The sequence below is a fragment of the Coenobita brevimanus genome, chromosome 14 (genome assembly GCF_032717465.1).
Source record: "Coenobita brevimanus isolate Jiangsu-jjx chromosome 14, ASM3271746v2, whole genome shotgun sequence".
Classification (NCBI taxonomy): domain Eukaryota; kingdom Metazoa; phylum Arthropoda; class Malacostraca; order Decapoda; family Coenobitidae; genus Coenobita; species Coenobita brevimanus.
Window position 1 is genome coordinate 687,917 of NC_136967.1, and position 7,084 is coordinate 695,000.

The window sequence follows — 7,084 nt, forward strand, 5'->3', positions numbered from 1 at the left end:
TTGTAATGGACCAGGCGGGACTTGCTTACCTCACCGCCTTGCACCTCACACCTCACTCACACCTCACTGGCTCACATGTCACTCTGTTCACCTCACTCTTCTTTACTTCTTCTCACAGCTCACAAATCACATGTCAAGTTCTCTCTCCCACACTCCCAACACTTCAGTTTTTCCCCTGCACACTTCATTACACCTCACTCACACGTCACTACCTTACACCTCATATTTCTCACTCACACCCCACATCTCACTCATCCTTATCTCACACCTCAAGTATTTTTCCTCATTCGCACATCACACCTTATTTTTATATATCCTTGTCCTCACATCTCGCGCATAAAACCTCACCTCCCACACTCGCACCTTCCTCACACTCTCTCTATATTTTTCTCCCATCATTCTACCTCACCCCAACTCACGCCTCTCCTCCTCATACTCCCCATACCTCACACTTCACCCCTTACACCTTTCTCCCTCACATTCTCCACCTCTCTCCCTCACATTCTCCACCTCTCTCACACACTCTCCAGCTCTCCCTCACATTCTCCACCTCTCTCCCTCACATTCTCCACCACACACCTTCCTCACACCTGTTCGCCTAATTCCCTGAGCAAAACAGAGGACTGGAACCGCTTCGACATGAGACGGACGCATTTGCTTATCATGAAGGAAAAAAAATGACTGCAAGGGTAGACAGGACGGCCTCACACTTACATGCAGTTGTTAAAAAAATAAAGCTGAAAATAAAAAAATAAAAAAAAGTTGAAACTGTACCTAAATCTGGACTCTGAAATTTGACAACTGAGCGAAGCAAAAGAAAACTGTATGATTATCTGCACAGTACCTGAAATTTTGTGTTCAATGGCTCTGTTTGCTATGGACACTGGGTTATTCATTCTCCTCGATTATTCAGCGATTATTCATCTCGCTCCGCCAACAGGGTAAAAATTAATTCATGTTTTTTATTACTGTAGAGAGTATTGCTGGAATCTCACCACTCCTAGCGTCACCATCCATCCAATTAACCTGGGTTCACTCGAGCAGGTAAATGATCACCTAGACACACGAACAATGCGACTGCGAAGGCCTAGTGATGGAAGCTCCCAAACACCATTTCCTAGGCGATTTAGTTTGCTTATTACACCTTACTGTATTCTTGTGTTTTACATAAATCCTAATATGACCCTACTCTGCATAAATAGCGTACACAAGGATGTCAACCACCCATATCCAAAAAATAAATCACTAAGGAAGAGGTGCTAGGGAGCTTCCTAACCAACGGGAATACGAGCCTAAGTCTCTGTGGGTAGGCCAAATAATTCCACGCAAAAAATTGGAAACGGATCTGTGTGGATAATAGTTTTTAATCTATCCAGAAGATGTTATGAATTACTCAATATGGATAAACATAATTGTGATATATCCAAAAATCCTCTTGAACGATTTTAGTGATTATAACCAGGATTCTGCAACATATGAAAAAAATGACGGAACATTTTTGCGTGGATAATCCTTGTTAATGTGTAGCGAAAAGACTTGGTGAAGGAAAATTCTGTGTTCAGCTTTAACTAGAGAACACACTGAACTGTACCAAGTGTGGGAATTGAAAGTTAAAGTGTCTGTGTAGATCAATTAGATTTGTGAGTTATTTAAAAGTCCTGGAGAACGGTTTTAAGTGAATAAGTTAAAGTTCATTCTGTGTGAAAATAAACGTAAACAAGTGGAGAAAGAAGAAGATGAGGGGAAGCGAGAAAAGAAAGGAAAATATGTGGATTATCCGACAGACCCCACGGAATAAAAATGATGTGTCTAGACCATATTAGGAACTGTTCTGAGTAAAATAATCAAACTTCTGCGATATCCGAAAAAAAAAAAACTTTGAAAATTCAATCTATATGGAGTTTCCGACATCCAAAACGCATGAAATAGCTTCTCAGTGTAAAACACTAAAATTCTGAATTATTTGAAAAACCTGGGGAATCGTGCTATAAGGAAAAAGTGAAGATTAACGAGTCAAAAAAGAGTTTTAGTAATCATTCTGTGTACAACAACCAATAGTCTGCATTATCCGAAAGAATCACAGTCTGTATTAACCGAAGTCACAGTCTGCATTAACCGAAAGAATCAAGGAACAGTTTTGTTGCGGAAAAATGAAACTGACGTTGCTTAGTCTTCAGTCACGTCACGTCAGGGTAGACCAACTCAGGGCATTGAATTCTCGTAGACTAGCGTTTAGAATTTATGCTGTATGCTTCTAAGAGCTTGATTAAATATAGCTTGTAATATAACGTATGTACTCTATCTTTAATATATATATATGATAACTAGTGGTGCTCTCAAATAACTTAATGCTATCATATATTTGAACTAGCGTAAGAATGGTGTATAGTGTAAGGCTTGATGGAGAACTAGTGTAAATGGCATTCAGACTCTGTTTCACACAATTTCAGTTATTGGATTAAAAGAGTAATGTATTGGTTATTGATGATGCAAAATTGGGTGTAGCCTAGTCAGTTCCAGTCCAGCTGTTATAGATTTTTGTTGTTGTTGTGAATGGAGGGCAAGTGTATGAATTTTTTGGTTGTGTTTTCCTTCCTCCGTTCATCTTCTGTATAAAAACCATTAATATAGCCTGCAGTGAAATATTTAAAGCTTGGCATAGAGACAAAGTACTTAGAAATCATAACCTTTGGCCTAATTATACTTATAAAGGTTGAAACTTAAATTTAATGAATTGTGTGGGATGTAGAGTTTAAGGTAGTTTAGTTAATACAGTATTCTAAAAACTGCCCGGGAATCCATTACGCGTTCGATAATCACAGACTTAGTGCGACCAATGCGACTGACATAATATTTGTTGAATCTGTTAAACTACTTCCATGCCTGTTGAATCAGTTTGGACATTTTAAATATATCTATAATTGAAGTACTGTGCAGCTGTAACGATACTTCAAATTCCTGTTTGATTCTTCTCCATAAATTATATGTGACAGGATTACTTTTATCAATAGGTTAATTAAAATACATTCGAAGTCATCGGCAACTGTAACCTAGTCAGGCTACAATTAATATAATTCCTAGCCTAAGAATTTCGAAAATGTGACCATGCCCGAAATTTAGCGTTAAGTATAAATATCCATCAATTCTATTATAATTAAATGTTATATATTTATCCCAGGGGAGATATATTAAGGAAGATCGTAATTTAAGTCTATTATCCTAGTAGATATAACACGCACCAGGTAATATTTAAATATATCCTTTTCACTCTAACTTGGCCTAAAATTACCATCTCTCCACTTTGAATGCTGAGCAGTAGATTAACACCAGAATATGATACTAGTCACGGAGAAGTGCTAAGGAAAGGATGTAGAGCCATAGCATTATTATCATTATTACATCCTTTTCACTCTACCTTGGCGTAAGAGTGTCACCTCTCTATCTTGAATGCTGAGTTGTAGATTAACACCAGAATATGATGCTAATCACGAAGAAGTGCTGTGGAACGGAAGAGAAACCTTTAGTATTGACTTTTTTCTGCCACTGAGCTACGTGAAATAAGGTGCAAATATGCTGCTAGTCACGAAGAAGTGCTATGGAAAGGATGTTGAGCCATAGCATTTGTCGTTACTGAGATACGTGGAATAAGCAACAAAGGACGAAAATTCGGGCCAAGGTAAGTGAAATATGCAGTAAAAGGACGAAAATCTGGGCCAAGTTAAGGTGAAAGGAGTATAGTCTAACGAACCGATGCTCAGGTAGAAGTAATGAATGTACGTGGGATTTTAAAAAGAATGTCCCTATATATATATTTAGATTATTAAAAACGTAAAAAAAGCCCCATGAGTATTATTATTTATTCACTCTATTTTGAGGCAAAGGTGGAGGTATGAGCCATGGGACGCTTGGCCGAGGTGCTCATATCCGTCACGTAGGCCTTTGAGACTGTGCCGGGCTGTTCACAGATTTTCCTCGTATTTTTTATTTTGTTTTTACCTCTGATTATTTTTATTCAGCTTAGCAAGGATTTTTCGAACTGCAGTTTCGATTATACCCTCCATTAAATTGTAAGAGAGAGAGAGAGAGAGAGAGAGAGAGAGAAAATACACTGACCAGAATGAAATATGCGTCGTCGGAATGAAGAGGTAAAAAGATAACTACATTTCCATCATCCAGGTTACCACGGTTACCCCCTCCCCCCCGTGTGTTACCCTAGATACTTATTTTGAGGATCGCCAGCTGCCCGGACCAAGATTCGAACCCAGGTTTTAAATTTCTTGAGAAGTAATGAAGAAAGGGTAGATAGATAGATGGACAGATAGATGAAAAGTAGAAGTATTAACTGAGCTTAGTTTTACGTGAAGTGACTTTGAAATTCTACAGTTATTATTATTATTATTATTATTATTATTATTATTATTATTATTATTATTATTATTATTATTATCATCATCAAAGATATCATCATCATCAACGACTTTGAAATTCTCTATCAGCATCATTACCATCATCAGCATCATTATTGTTACCTTCATCATCACCACCACCATCATCATCACCATCATCATCATCATCATCATCATCCCACTCCAGCTCCCCATCAAAGTTTTCTTAACAGGTAAATGAAACCAAAATCTACTTAATCATTTATTTTCTCAATATATATATATAGATTACATACAGCTTTCTATACACGGAAAAATATAGGCATGTGGAGGAAGATTCTGCCTTCACTCTCTCTACAGAACGTCACCACTTACAGGGAGAGAGAGAGAGAGAGAAAGAGAGAAAGACAGAGAGAGAGAGAGAGAGAGAGAGAGAGAGAGAGAGAAGCATCTTGGCATATTTATCAGTCTTCAGTGGATATTTGCAATGTATCACGTGGACGGAAAACACACTGGATCATTTTTTTCTTCCGCTCCACTGGCTCTCTGCGTTACTAAAAATTTTCTCTGCTCTCACTCTTGCAAATCTATAACATGTGCCTTTATACCTACTCCTGGATTCTTATTAAACGTCTTGAGTATATATTTTTCTTGACAGGAAAGGAGATAAGGACAAATTAAGCTACTTTGAGAGCACGTCTTTCGAACATCCTTCTCCTACTTTCATCTTTCCCGCCAAACTACGTGCTTATTATTATATTTATTTTTATTTTTTGTATCTACAGGGAATGATATGTTACAGTGGGAAGTACAGCCTACCAAAATTAGGCTACGTAGCATTTATACATAATCTTCTTCTCCCCCATTAACAGCCTCCCTGCCAAACTATGTGCAAATTTAAAACTATATGAGGGAAAGATAGGGCACACCAAACATATTATCAGTCTCCGTCAGTCTTACCTTTGAATCGGATATGGAGAGGACGCGAAAGTAGCATATATATAACCTTACTGAGTGGCCCGTATTCTCGACTGGTAAGGAAGCTCCCTAACACATTTCCCATACCGATTTATTTAACCCTTCTACGCTTTGCTGTCCTCTAGTATAAGTGATTGATAACGAGCTGTAAACAAAAATAAACCGCTAAGGAAAAAGTGTCAAGTATCTTCCCTAACATCTCTTGGTTAGCGATTTAATTTGAATATGGCTGGTTAATATCATTCTGTACGTTGTTTAGGCAGAGTAAGGCTATACTGGATGGATTTATGTCACAGGGAAAAGAACAGTAAGGTGTAATAAACATAATAAATCGCTTAGGAAATGGTGTTAAGGAGTTCTCTCTAACAACAAAACGAATACGGTTTGTCTAGAATGATCCCCCGATAAGCAAAGGTTTTTATCAGACCAGCTCAGCAATAAAATCAGAAGCCTTGAACACAGCAATAAAGACTGAGAATAAAGAACTGACAATAAAGGTTGAGAATTAAAGACCAACATATTTACAGGATCGGTCCCTTCTCCGTGGTCTGAGAGTCAAATAAAGACCAACATATTAAAGGAAGCATCGGTCTCTCCTTCCTGGTCTGAGAGTCAAAATTGGAAGTCCTAAGATCTCCCTTCTTGCACAAATCGTTTTAAACTTAGGTCTCACAGTCTCTACCTTACAGTCAAACATCTTCACTATCTCTTCAAGCAAGATAATAATAACTACACCTATTTCTAGCTGACAATATACTTTGCGTTACCTAACCACTGGCAAATAATAATGATAATAATAATAATAATAATAATAATAATGATAATATGTACCAGTCAAGAAGTGTCGTTTGGTAAGGTACACAAGATACACAGAGGCCATTCCATACACCTAATCCCGGGTGTAACTGGAATGGAGATGTATTTTCCTCTGAATTTGTGACCCCCACTCTCTTCCCTCCTCGTCCCCCACACACCGCAAGGCTGGATCAGATAAACCTCGCTTTCATAACACTGATTTATCACCTACACATCGGGCAGGTTGGCTTTCCTTATAATTATACGGAAGTTTCACGTTAACCTCAACTTTTCACATATATGCGTACAAATACTAAGCTCTGACACAATCCTCCTCTATATCTTCCCTTCTTCCTAGGACGTCCAGTCGTTTATACTTATAATGTCCACGGATTTCTTACTAAATGCTATTCTGATTGAAAATGTGACTTTATTATACGGCAGCAAATACATAAAGAAAAGAAATATTGATTGAACGCACAGCTCCATTGGTTGAAATATCCCCAGACAATTAATTTATGCCAAAACATGAATCCATAATCTCAGAAAAGGGGGGACAGAATCCCTTAACCACTAGGACATAATAAGATTCAAGTCTCGTCCCTAAACATCCCAAACTTTTCAGGACCAAATATTTCTTGTTTTTTCTAATTATTTTATGAACAAAATATCAACTTTTTCCTATACTAGACACAAAAGCAAAAGACACGAATACAGTGTGCTAATCAATACAAGAAACAAAGAATTTCTCGTTTTTCTACGATTTTGCCTTCCAGTGATAAATAAAAATACTCCTACAGTAATACAGCCTTACCAGAGAATAGGAAACAATATGGGAGACCTAAAAGCAATATTAAAAAGCTTTGTGAAGATGCAATGACATAAGAAATACGAGATGAAAGCGACGAAGAGCTGAGCCGATGAAG

General features: G+C 37.6%; 1 protein-coding gene across 1 annotated transcript in view; it reads right to left on the reverse strand.

Annotated features, from left to right (window-relative positions):
- Positions 1-7,037: 7,037 nt before the first annotated feature.
- The window catches only part of LOC145417668 (inactive ubiquitin carboxyl-terminal hydrolase MINDY-4B-like), a 40,001-nt gene continuing 39,954 nt past the window's right edge, over positions 7,038-7,084 (reverse strand). The window contains exon 11 of the mRNA XM_080286308.1: positions 7,038-7,084. This exon is cut by the window's right edge and continues 80 nt beyond it. The gene's annotated coding sequence lies outside the window, so the exon portion shown is untranslated.